General features: G+C 33.5%; 1 pseudogene; it reads right to left on the bottom strand.

Annotated features, from left to right (window-relative positions):
• Positions 1–14,504, bottom strand: part of LOC137015168 (PDZ domain-containing RING finger protein 4-like) — a 38,865-nt pseudogene that overhangs the window by 14,561 nt on the left and 9,800 nt on the right.

Below are 14,504 nucleotides of genomic sequence, written 5' to 3'. Positions count from 1 at the left end.
CTATTACTCCATCCATCCATCCATCCATCCATCCATCCATCCATCCATCCATCCATCAATCCATCTATCGCTCTATCTATCCATCCATCCATCCATCCATCCATCCATCACCCTATCCATCCATTCATCTATCCATCTATTGCACTATTACTCAATCCATCCATCCATCCATCCATCGCTCTATTATCCATTTATCTATCTATTGCTCTATCTATCCATCTATTGCTCTATCATCCACCCATCTATTGCTCTATCCATCACTGTATCCATCCATCCATCCATCCATCCATTCATCTATCCATCTATTGCACTATTACTCAATCCATCCATCCATCAATCCATCTATCGCTCTATCTATCGATCCATCCATCCATCCATCCATCCATCCATCCATCCATCCATCCATCCATCCATCCATCCATCCATCCATCCATCATCCATCAATCGCTCTATTATCCATTTATCCATCTATTGCTCTATCCATCCATCCATCAATCTATCCATCCATCCATCCATCCGTCTATTCTTCCATCCATTGCTCCATATCTATCTATCTATCTATCTATCTATCTATCTATCTATCTATCTATCTATCTATCTATCTATCTATCTATCTATCTATCTATCTATCTATCTATCTATCTATCTATCTATCTCTGCTCCTTCAAACTTCAAAGTAATTTTAATTCATAGTTAACACTTTTCTGTTAAAAAAAAATACAGTTGTATGAATTTCTTTGAATTTAAATTCCTAATTCTACCTCCTTGAATAAAAATTTTGAATTGCAGTTCTGCATCCTGTTTGCAACTCAAATGCAAATTCATGAACTGAACTGAAATTTAAAAGGCATTCACATGCACAACCTGATAAATCCTCCGGAGGACAGTCAGCTGGTTCATAAATGGCAAACAGTCCAGATGAGACTAAATTATTGATTGATCCATATTTCCAGGAACCATCCCAGCAACAACATCCACTAAGAATTCCGGAACGCTTTTCTTCAGAAGGATTTAAAATATCCGAATCAGCATACGACTCACCGAAGGGAGTTTAGAAACAAAACACGGATCTTGAGCGAGTGACAAATTTTAGACTATGAATTATCAATGGGCCATTGTGCAGCATTAATTACCTCCCTAACACCCTCTCTGCGCTTCAGATGCTTTCAATTAACTTCCCAGCATCCCCTGCGCAGCTTGTTTTGCAGTTCCTCCGTCTCCAGGGGAGAAACCCAGATACTCTTCATGCTAAACTTTATCTTGTTCCTGCTTTGGTTCTCCAGAGAGACGAACTCCACAACAAGAAAGAGAGAATTAGGAAAGATTTCTGCACTGTTTTCGAGGAAACCCCATGGTGTTGTTTTTACCTGTCCGACAGGAGGAACGGGCAGATGTCCGGCACGGGTGGTGTGGCAGGACGGAGTTTGGCCAAAGCCATGATGTGCTCGAAGGTGATTTCCGTCTGCGTGCACACGTCCACCACCTGGACGTCCTGGCATGACCCCTGACCCCGGGGTAAAGGCGTCCGCCGGAGCACCTGCACCACGATGGGATCTTTGGCGCTACGGAAAGCTTCAACCGCCTCCTCATGGCTCGCTCTCGACAGATCCCTCCCGTTCACCTGTAACCGGCGAGAAACCATGATTTACACACTGATTTCATCGCATTTTAAAGCATCACTGTAGAGAAAAGAGCAGCGTGAACATCCTGCTAAACGCCTGATTTCGTGTTTGTCAGTTTGTTTATGCTAAAACTGTGTTACCAAATGGATGGAAATTTATATGCAATAATTTAGGCCTAAATATCTGCATTGATGTAACTATTTCTTTACACAAGCACAGACTGATACAGAACAACAGAGCGAATGCATGTCTATTCATCAGTAATCTGTAATTAAACTCTCAGGGAATGAATTGAGCAGATTGAGTCTCACAGGACACTGATTGGCTATTAATGACACACATTATATCATCCGGCGGCCGCCGCTGGGAAACCTTTCAAAGAATCATTTAGATGTGATCTGGAGAGGTGTGCGTCTCTCAATCTAAAGTAAATCATACATGAGAGTGTCTGAATCCATCACAGTGAAGAGCGATCAGACGATTGTGTCCAAATGATGGGAGTTTGATCTCGAGAACTGGTTAGATTCATGTATGTTTTATTGGATTATTTCAAAGAGTTCAGAAATGAGTTTACAGCTCTGAAAATAACAACTTTTGATTCTCTGCTGTTCGAGCAGCTCATGTCAACTTCTGAAGTAGCCAATGGAGTGAGAGTGGGGCGGGGCTATCGGACCAACCGGCCAATGACAGACAGGGGGCGTGTTCAATGTAAACTGTCATTACTTTCCATTTGGTGGTGCAGAAATAAAACACTTCACCTTTAAATGTCTACATTCATAATAATTTCAAATACAAAATTAAATATACACTCTAAATCCCTATGCAAATCATATAAATATCAGAGAAATCCTTGCTAAAGCAGCTTTCTGAATAATAGAGCAATTACAAGCGTTCCTTTAACGCTATAAATTACAGATGAACGTGCGCCGCTGGGACGGAGACCGTTTCAATGCAGATGAGACGCTGTTTGACGTCATATAATATTGATGCTTTCATCAGACTCGCTGTTGGAACGACTCAAGCGTGTGTTTGCTGACTGAATGTGAATGAACCGTGCATATGTACGGACGAGGAGAAGCTTCGTTTAGCTCAGTAATTGGCCCGCGGAGAGAACAATCATGATGAAATAGTCCAGTGAATCTCACCATTTACAGTCTAATTCGGTCAAGCCAACACAGACTAATATATGCTGCTGTTCCAGCGGCTCACTAGAGACTGTATGGAAGGGAAATTAATGGACAGACACTGGAAAATAATATTAGATTCACCTAAATACAGCAAATAATCATGATTATTTAGTCAAACAACATGCTGGTAGTTTCTGTTTTGGTGGAGGAACTGAGAGGCGGGAAAACAAAGGATCATGGGTAGATAAATGATCTCGCCCGTGGCTCATGACAGGCTGCGAGAAAAACGAGCAGATTTGAGGCATTAGCGGTGCTGAATGAATGAAAGAAACCCCGCTAAAAGAACGAGAAAGAGGTGTTGGAGGAGTTTCCGCCGTATTGTTTAAATGAGAGCCAGATGGAGCAATTAATCCCAATTGAGGATGTGAATAATAATTATTCCTGCCACGGTGGGCATCTGCCGACCGGCCACATTCAGGCCAGTCCTGATGATGCTGCGGTACAAGTGCTAATGAGGAGAGGAACCTACAGAGGACAACACCTGCTAACCCTGACACCAGCAGAGGTTCATCCCTCTATATCTCCATAAACAATGAGCTAAGCACGTATAGAATTTCAGAGAATTTAAAGTAAAAAACAAGAGGAATTTTATCACACATGACCGTACAGTGTGAAAGCCGATAACCGATATATTATTCTTAGATACTATTTTTGTCACTTTCCAATCACATTTCAAGCAATTTAAGATCATCATGATGAACAGCTTGCATCTGAAGTGTCTCAGCTGAAGGAAATAATTCATTATCGGCTTTAATATATCGGCCAAATTTTCTTGTTGGACTGATAATGATAACATTATAGATGAGCATATATCTGCCGGTACCAATATGGTGGCCGATATGTCATGCATCTGTATAATCTCACCATATTGGTATCAGCCGATATATTAAAGCTGATAAATAATGGATTATTTTCTTTCAAATATAAAGAATTATCGGTTATCAGTATCAGCTGATATATGTTCATTTTTAATGTTACAGTTATCAGTCCGATAAGAAAATGTGGCCGATATATTAAAGCCGATAAAAAACAGATTATTTCCTTTCAAATATAAAGAATTATCGGTTAACAGTATCAGCTGATATAAGTTCATTTTTAATGTTACAGTTATCAGTCCGATAAGAAAATGTGGCCGATATATTAAAGCCGATAAAAAACAGATTATTTCCTTTCAAATATAAAAAATTATCGGTTATCAGTATCAGCTGATATATGTTCATTTTTAATGTTACAGTTATCAGTCCGATAAGAAAATGTGGCCGATATATTAAAGCCGATAAATAATGGATTATTTCCTTTCAAATATAAAGAATTATCGGTTATCGGTATTGGCCGATATAAGTTCATTTTTAATGTTACTGTTATTGGTCAGATAAGAAAATTTAGCCGATATATTAAAGCTGATAAATAATGGATTATTTTCTTTCAAATATAAAGAATTATCGGTTATCAGTATCAGCTGATATATGTTCATTTTTAATGTTACAGTTATCAGTCCGATAAGAAAATGTGGCCGATATATTAAAGCCGATAAATAACAGATTATTTCCTTTCAAATATAAAGAATTATCGGTTATTGTATTGGCCGATATAAGTTCATTTTTAATGTTACTGTTATTGGTCGGATAAGAAAATTTAGCCGATATATTAAAGCTGATAAATAATGGATTATTTTCTTTCAAATATAAAGAATTATCGGTTATCGGTATTGGCCGATATAAGTTCACTTTTAATGTTACTGTTATTGGTCGGATAAGAAAATTTAGCTGATATATTAAAGCTGATAAATAACGGATTATTTCCTTTCAAATATAAAAAATTATCGGTTATCAGTATCAGCTGATATAAGTTCATTTTTAATGTTACAGTTATCAGTCCGATAAGAAAATGTGGCCGATATATTAAAGCCGATAAATAATGGATTATTTCCTTTCAAATATAAAGAATTATCGGTTATCGGTATTGGCCGATATAAGTTCATTTTTAATGTTACTGTTATTGGTCAGATAAGAAAATTTAGCCGATATATTAAAGCTGATAAATAATGGATTATTTTCTTTCAAATATAAAGAATTATCGGTTATCAGTATCAGCTGATATATGTTCATTTTTAATGTTACAGTTATCAGTCCGATAAGAAAATGTGGCCGATATATTAAAGCCGATAAATAACAGATTATTTCCTTTCAAATATAAAGAATTATCGGTTAACAGTATCAGCTGATATAAGTTCATTTTTAATGTTACCATTATTGGTTGGATAAGAAAATTTAGCCGATATATTAATGCTGATAAATATGGACTATTTTCTTTCAAATATAAAGAATTATCGTTATCGGTCGATATATGTTCATTTTTAATGTTACCATTATCAGTCCGATAAGAAAATGTGGCCGATATATTAAAGCCGATAAATAATGGATTGTTTCCTTCAGTTGAAACACTTCAGATGCGCACTGTTTGCCATGATGGTTATAAATTGCTAGAATCAGGATTGAAATCACTTCAAAAAGGAAAATGCAGTTACATGTACAGTGCAAGTTCATCATATAGACTACATAATATGATAATTAGAACATAATTGTGTGATTGGGACACGGCTTTTAATGGTGAAACTTTTGTTTTTGTAATTGGGCTTTTAAAAATTATATAAAAATCTGAATTTAGATTTATCGGCTAATATATCGGTTATTGACTTTCAAATATAAAGATTATCGTTATTGGTATCGGCTGATATATGTTCATTTTTAATGTTATCGGTCTGATAAAAAATGAGGGCAGATGTATTAAATGCGATAATGGATTATTTCCTTCAGCTGAGACACTTTAGATGCACACTGATTGTTATGAATTGCTTGAAATATGATTGGAAAGAAAAAAAAAAAAACAGTATCTAAGAATAATATATCGGTTATCGGCTTTCAAATTAAAGAATTATAAGTATCAGCCAAAATTACATTATATATATATATATATATGTATGTATGTATGTATTATCAAGCACAGTCTCAGTTGAGTGGTGAAAGGGCTGCTGCTGATCTTCACTGTGATTCTGGAAGCAGGTGAAGTCAGACAGATAAAGCTGAACGAGCGTCTGTGTCTGTTTGCACATGGATCTACAGCAGCTGCGCTTGGAAAGACTCGAGGTTTACTCTCTCTCTCACACACTGAAAGCCACTTTAAACAAGCAGCTCATAAATAAAGGAGATAAAGATTGTTTTGACGCCTCGTCTCTGAACCTATCTGCTCCCGTTCTCCAGCTTCTCATCTTTCAAGTACATTTGAGTGGCTTTAAAATGACGCCGAGCACTTGATAGTGAGTGAATTAGTATTTCATATACTGTGACCAATGAGCATCACACTAAATCTGAATCCATGTGTGTCCTCTCCATCAAACTGATCAATGGTGAGCTGGAAGAATATATGTTACAAGAATAATATTATTTAAGATACAGTGAACTCATATTTTCTCAATTTCTGAGCATGTTGTTGTAAGTGTAATACTTTATCTTTAATAATCTATTTTTGTGGTGTATATAAATTTGTGGGTACAATATTATGATTTGCAATATTTGTATGATTTCAATTCAAATATATACTCAAATTTGACCATTAAATAAGATGAGGTTTGTCACATGATAAAACCTGCTTTCATTTCAACGGCACACAAGAAAGGGCTGCTAGACGGACAGACTAATATACTCCACAAACACTGGCTCAGCCCTTTGTGTGCCAGGAATCAATCTACATTTTCATAAACACAATCCAATATGGAGCTGTGCACTTAGCCGGGAAGTGCCATTAAATTCCCAAAAATGTAATTCCAGCCGCTGAAGGGGAGTGAGAGTAACCGGTGTCCCGTCGGCTCTCTGTTCCCGTTCACACGGGCTAAATGTCTCATTTCAATAATAAGTGTCAGGCTAAAATATGACTAGGCACTGTACAGACGTTATGAGTTCATAAATCATTTTTCTGACAGACGGATCGGCCGTACGGACGGGATATAAAACAGCATTCGGACCACCGGGGAAATCTGACCGTCCCTTTCACACAGCGACACGAGCAGCTAACAGCAGACCTTCACCTCTGAACATCACCGGCGGCTGTTTTTCACCTTAATGGAGCCACTCTGCTCCGCGGGAGCGCCACATCCAGACACATTACACCAATTTCAACCATTTTCTGCTTCAATTCCTCTTCTGACACCCTCAGACCAAACACACTCAGCCATCTGAATACAGAGATTACAGCAAACAAACACTAACTTAAACATTCACAGCACACTTCACTGCCATTATGCAACATATTCCCAAGTGAAAATGATTATTCAGTGGGAAAAAAAATAACTGCATCTATCAGGATTTGATTGGATTAAAACCGAAAGAGAGTGACGGAGTAAAACAGGACATAATTTAACACTATTTCCCACCCAATAAAGTGAAGATTAGTGAAGGGTGAAAATAAGAGCTGCAGTGTGTAGTTTATTTGCTGTGCACAGTATGCACATTTTCGACATACATAGTGTGATGAATGTATCGAATTAAATTAAACATGCAAAATATGCAATTTGCACAATAACTTCGCACTCACATGCAATGTGATGAGGTCACAGTACAGCATACTACTGTTTGACACTTGCATAATGAGTAGCCTGAGAAAGTAATGTGCAGTATACAGTATGGACTGCAGTATACAGCAAGTTTAAGCCTGTATTTCTAGTATTAAACAAGTATGCTGTACAATTATTGTAATTGTAACATACGTTTAATGAATAGCCAGGGAAAGTAGTATGCAGCATATTGTACGGACTGTAGTAATCTGTAAATTTAAGTTAGTATTCCAAGTATTAAACTAGTATTTTCTATTCCAAACTTTTATATTGTTGTACTTGCAACTTATATAAAGTTTAATGAATATCCAGGGAAAGTAGTATGCAGTATATAGTATGGACTGCAATATTCTGTAAATTTAAGCTAGTATTCCAAGTATTAAACTAAAGTTCTCTATTCCAAACTTTACATTTCTTGTTCTTGTAACTTATACAATGTTTAATAAGTAGCCACAGAAACTAGTATGCAGTACATAGTACGGACTGCAGTATTAAGTATATTTAAGCTTGTATTTCAAGTATTAAACTAATAATCTACATTACAAGCTTTTATATCTTTGTACTTGTAACTTGTACAATGCCTAATGAGTAGCCACAGAAAATAGTATGCAGTATATAGTATGGATATAAATTCAAACTAGTATTCCAATAAACTAGTATTTTCTACTCCAAACTGTAATATATTTGTACTTGTCAATTGTATAACATTAAATGCATAGCCAAGAAAATTAGTATGCAGTATACAGTATGGACTGCAGTATTCAGCAAGTTTAAGCCTGAATTTCAAGTATTTGTAACAATTGTAATTGTAACATACATTTAATGAATAGCCAGGGAAAGTAGTATGCAGCATATAGTACGGACTGTAGTATTCTGTAAATTTAAGGTAGTATTCCAAGTATTAAACTAGTATTTTCTATTCCAAACTTTTATATCGTTACACTTGCAACTTATATAACGTTTAATGAATATCCAGGGAAAGTAATATGCAGTATATAGTATGGATATAACTTTAAGCTAGTTTTCCAAGTAATAAACTAGTATTTTCTACTCCAAACTTTTACATTTCTTGTTCTTGCAACTTATTTATGTTTAATAAATATCCAGGGAAAGTAGTATGCAGTATGGACTGCAGTATTTAGCAAGTTTAAGCTAGTATTCCAAGTAATAAACTAAAGTTCTCTATTACATTTTATTTATTTATTTATTTATTACATTTACATTTTATATTTTCCAATCTTTTACATTTAATGCATGTACTTATACAATGTTTATGGTTGCTGCATGAAAGTAGTATGCAGTACAGATTGCAGTATGAAGCTTGTGCACTATTCCAAACTCATGTTTTACATTTCCTGATGTTTACCTGTTGAAAACTCGCTGCCATGGTACTAGGCTGTTCTAGGTGGTTGCCAGGGCATTATGCGGTTGCTAAGAGTGTTTTCAGTGTTGCTATGTGTGGTTGCTAGGGTGTTTTTGGGTGGTTTGCTGAAGTTTCTGTCTGTAGATCCGACTCAACAGTAGATGCTGGAGTTAGACAGAAGAAGGCTTCAGGTCACAGATATGCTCCTCCATTAAACTGAAGCGTTCTCGGCCCGAAGCCTAAACAAACTCTCGTCTCACGGCGTCAACAAACCTGTTGTGCTTCATTACCGAGCGTCCTCCATCTCGCTCTGAGTCTGTGTCCATCTGTGTCGCTCATCAGCTGCTGGGCTGTGTTTAATTCAGCGCCGCGTCTCTGTCAGCAGATCCTCACGGGGAAATTAGAGTTCACTGATTAACCGTGAAAACAGAAACACGCCGCCGGACGAGACAAAACACTGCTGTACATAACAACCCGGGGAAAAGTTTCAAATTGATTTAAAAAGAAAAAAGATTCAAATAAAGAAATACATTTAAATAATGAAAAAATAAATAAATAATTAAAATAACATTATATTAAAATAAATACATAAATTATTATATTAAAGAGTAAATAAATAAATAAATAATGATACTGAAATAAAAGAATAATGTATTAGTTAATTTCATACAAAAAATAAAATTATATTAAAGTAAGCAATAATATATTAAAATAAAGAAATAATAAATTAATAAATATTAATATTATATTAAATATAATTAACTATATAAATAATAAAAACAAAATAAGTAAACAATAGAAATTAGATTAAAATGTATAAATAATAAATATGTAAACAATAAAATTTAAATAAGTAATATATATATATGACATACAAATATAAATGTATATTAAAATAAATAATTAAACAATAAAATACATAAATAAAAATAAAAATAAATAAAAATAATTTACATTTTTAAATAATTTTAAATAAATAAAAATAATAAAATACGCAAACAATAAAAATTACATTAAAATGTATAAATAATAAATATGTAAACAATAAAATTAAAACAATTAATTACAAATTATATATAATTTGTAAATATATATATATATATATATATATATATATATATATATATATATATATATATATATATATATATATAATTTGTAAATATATATATATATATATATATATATATATATATATAATTAAATAAACAATTATATTAAAATGAGCAAATAAATATATTGAAATAATTATCAAAAAAATAAACAACAATAAAATACATAAAAAAATTATTTACTTTTTTAAATAATTATAAATAAATAAAAATAAAAAATATTAAAATAAATAAGTAAACAATAGAAATTACATTAAAATTAAAAATATATATATTAAATTACATTTATAAAATAATAAAATTATATATAATAGTAGTAGTATAATAATAGATTATAATAATTAATTAAGTAATATTAATAAAATTAAGTAAATAAAAATAGATTAAAATGCATAAATAATACATTAACAGTATAGTACTAAAGTGGATTAAAAAATAATTTAATAGAAACTAAATAATTAAAATAAACTAAATATTTTTGAAATAATATTTTAAATGGATCTAGTATAAAGCACACCCATTTAAACAAGTCTGCATTGAGACTTCATACATTAAAATACACAACTGCCTTTTAAACTTCAGGATGGGGTCGCATCCTCGCATGAGGACGATCACATCTGAGGATTTACTATACTGTGGTACATCTAGAAATAACACGGTAAAACTCTCACAGATCATGTCTTTATGAATCAGTTTAGCTCCTCCATCGCTCCTCAAACACACAACAGATCCTAAAAGTTCCTCTGATGATGATAAACAAACTCAGCTGGAGGAAATAAACCACATCTGACTGGAGCAAAGCAGCAATTACCCACAATGCACAACTAATTACAGCATGTAAACAAAGAGTTCCTACGATGCTCCTCCGGCGATCAACTCAAACTCCATCCATCTCACGCTCATTCCAGGAGAACACATGCGTGGTGATCTAACCCGTCCATGACACACACACACACACACACACACACACACACACACACACACACACACACACACACACACACACACGATCGTCCATCAGGGTCTGAGTCAATGTTCAGACGACACACAAACGAACGAATCAGTGTGAATGACTCTCTGAAGATCCGTGAATGATCTGCAGACATCTGCTCCGAATCATCCAGTGTTTCACACCTTCATGAGCCTGACCGCTCTGGAGTAAAGCGTCTGTTCAAGTGTGATCTTAAAGAGACAGTTCACCCAGAAACACTCATGCTCGCGTGTGTCGTAACCAATGCAAAGCGCCACTTTTAGTGATGCATGACTCTGTTTCACATCATGTGACGTCAAACATATAGAGCAGAACTCGTACACTGCAAAACAATGTCAGCTCGCGTGAGGCGGACTCGTGTCGTGACGGCATTAAGCTGGTAAACCAGTAAATGTTCAGATGATACCTGTGCAGAGACGTGATGCAACGCGCAGAAATCATGTGGAAACACACTGTGACTTTATCTGACTGTTGAGTCGCTCATAAACTCAGATCAGGAACCCAAATATCATCCTCAGGTGACGGACCCTCATCCTGACATCTGTAAAGGCCCGATTCATGCGTTTACAATATTAGTCTATTTGGAAAAATGTGAAAATCAGTGATTTTTTTACCCTATTCACTATAGAACTGTGTTATCAGATGTATTATTTCACATTTTAATTATTTGAATTAATTTATTTAAATAATTTAGTTGTTTTAGTTTTTTTATTTAATTGAATATATTTTTTTATTTATACGAATCCATTTTATTTATTTTATTCAAATTTATTTATTTATTTAAATCAAATGTAATTTTATTCAATTTTCTATGTATGTAAATATTTTATTTATATATTTATATACTTCTGTGTATGTATGTATTTATTTATCTGAATACATTTTGGCATTTATTTTATTAAAAAGTATTTATTTAAAATAACTGTTTATTAATATATATTTTGTAATATATTATATATATTTATAATATATTTTATTTTATTTCATATTTTTAATTTGATATTTAATTAAATATATTTATTTGTATCAAGATTTTTTGTTATTTTAATCAAATTTATTTATTTAAATCAATTTTTATTTTATAAAATTTTCTATTTATTCAAATCAAATTTTATTTATATTATGTGTTTATTTATCTTAATACATTTTGTTAATTAATTTAATCAAATGTATTTATTTAAATAATTGAATTTATTATAATATTTAAATATATTTTTAATTTGATAATTAAATATAATCATATTTATTTATTTGATTATTTTAATCAATGTTATTTATTTATTTACATATTTATTTTAATCAAATTGCATTGATTGCAATCATTATTTATTTAAAACAATTATTTAATAAGCTTAATATAATTTATTTAAATAAATAAATATAATATGTAATTATCAAATTTAAATAATAAATCAAAAATATTATACTACCATTATTTTAAATAAATACATTTGATTATAATAAATATCAAAATGTATTAGAATAAATAAATACATATATTAATAATATGATAATTTAAATAAATAGAAAACTGAATAAATTAAAATAAATACTAAAATAATAGATCTTTAATATAAATAAATATAATGATATTTAATTAAATATTATAATAAAAAAATTATATATATATTATCTATTCTGATACATTTTGTTACTTTTATTTATTTTCTATTTTAATCAGATTTAGTTAGTTCACTGGTTATTTAGTCAGTCTCATTTTTTTAACTTATTTTTTATATTTCCCCCCGGACCCTGATCTCGACTGCAGCAGGGAGCTCATATCTCTATTTATATGTAGTGGGGGTTATATGGTTCTTCTCCCAGAATCCCCTGCAGGTGTGTCAGACAGATGCAGATGCAGAGGTTTCCCATGAGCCTCTGAGGTGGGGAGGTGTTTCCTCACCCCTGAAGCTCAGATCTCGTCTGGAGAGTTTTGACCTTTCGTCCACATCGACTCCTGCCAGAGGAGACGAATCTGTCTGCTCATCACGTGTCTGATTCTGCTATTGATTACGGCTGCTTCTCCTGTAGAGACTCAGGTGTGTCTCACCTCGCTCTCTGAGGGCCGACCTGACGTATCTACCTCCTCTGTTCGGCTCATTAACATAAAACACCAGTAATCGTGTGATATAATCTGGAATAAATTCAATTTAATATAGTGTTGAGGACCACAGCCAGACAATGAATCAGAAACGCTCCTGCCTGTCAATCATTCCTGTGATTGACAGCTGTGCTGTGATGTCACAGTTTACTGATTACATCCAGTTTCCACAGCCACCGTTTCCTCTTCCTGCGGGCCGGACGAGGAACAAGGGAAGCGGGAAGGACGTTTGTTCCTGGTGAAATGAGATCCGACACAAACGGGTCGTTTATTAAAGATTCCAGCCGTAAGCGGCCCGTGTGTCAGATATTATTGGCGGCTTGAATGGATTTTGTAATCTGAATTAATTACTAACGCATGTGAGCTGATCCGAGCACAATCGATCTCGATCGGACAAAAGCTCGCCGTCCCAGAAGCCTTTGTGCTGCCTGCATTGAGAAGCTTCTCATTAAAGTGTATCTATCAGCACATATTCATATCACTCATATCACACCTTATTACCAAATCTCTTTTGTTCAGGACTGGAATCTATTCACACACACACACACACACACACACACACACACACACACACACACACACACACACCTGAACTGACTGCACAAACTGGTAAAAACTATTCATGTCAAAATCTGACATATCGATTATAAACCTCATCTCATGAATATTAATTAATATTAAAATGCCAGTAAACAGCTTCATTTAGTAACTGAAAGTCTGTTTACACACATTGATTTTCGTTAATCTGAATAATTCTGATCTGATTTCAGAGTCTGAAAGTTGTTCATATCATCAACTGTGAAAGTTACAATCCGATTCACATTCGTTTACATGAACTGCCAACAAAACTTCAGTCGCCGAGTTCAGAAACAAAGCTGACGAAAATATGTTCTAAGAACGTTTCGCCAACGTTATGAAAACGTTTTCGGAATGTTCCAAACCTTGACTTTGTAGATGTTTTAAAAATGTTTTTTCCTAAGTAACGTTTTTGTGCTGATGTTCTGAGAACATTATTAAAGACCAGATAACTTTGAACAAACGTTCTATTAACGTTACTGGAAGAACTTTGAGAAAACGTTCTGAGAACATTATTAAAGACCGGATAACTTTGAACGAACGTTCTATTAACGTTACTGGAAGAACTTTGAGAAAACGTTCTGAGAACATTATTAAAGACCAGATAACTTTGAACGAACGTTCTATTAACGTTACTGGAAGAACTTTGAGAAAACGTTCTGAGAACATTATTAAAGACCAGATAACTTTGAACGAACGTTCTATTAACGTTACTGGAAGAACTTTGAGAAAATGTTCTGAGAACATTATTAAAGACCGGATAACTTTGAACGAATGTTCTATTAACGTTAATGGAAGAACTTTGAGAAAATGTTCTGAGAACATTATTAAAGACCGGATAACTTTGAACAAACGTTCTATTAACGTTACTGGAAGAACTTTGAGAAAACATTCTGAGAACATTATTAAAGACCGGATAACTTTGAACGAACGTTCTATTAAC

The sequence above is a fragment of the Chanodichthys erythropterus genome, chromosome 24, assembly GCF_024489055.1.
Source record: "Chanodichthys erythropterus isolate Z2021 chromosome 24, ASM2448905v1, whole genome shotgun sequence".
NCBI lineage: Eukaryota > Metazoa > Chordata > Actinopteri > Cypriniformes > Xenocyprididae > Chanodichthys > Chanodichthys erythropterus.
The sequence above is the reverse complement of the archived record's forward strand: the minus strand, read 5'-3'. Positions and strand labels throughout refer to the sequence as shown.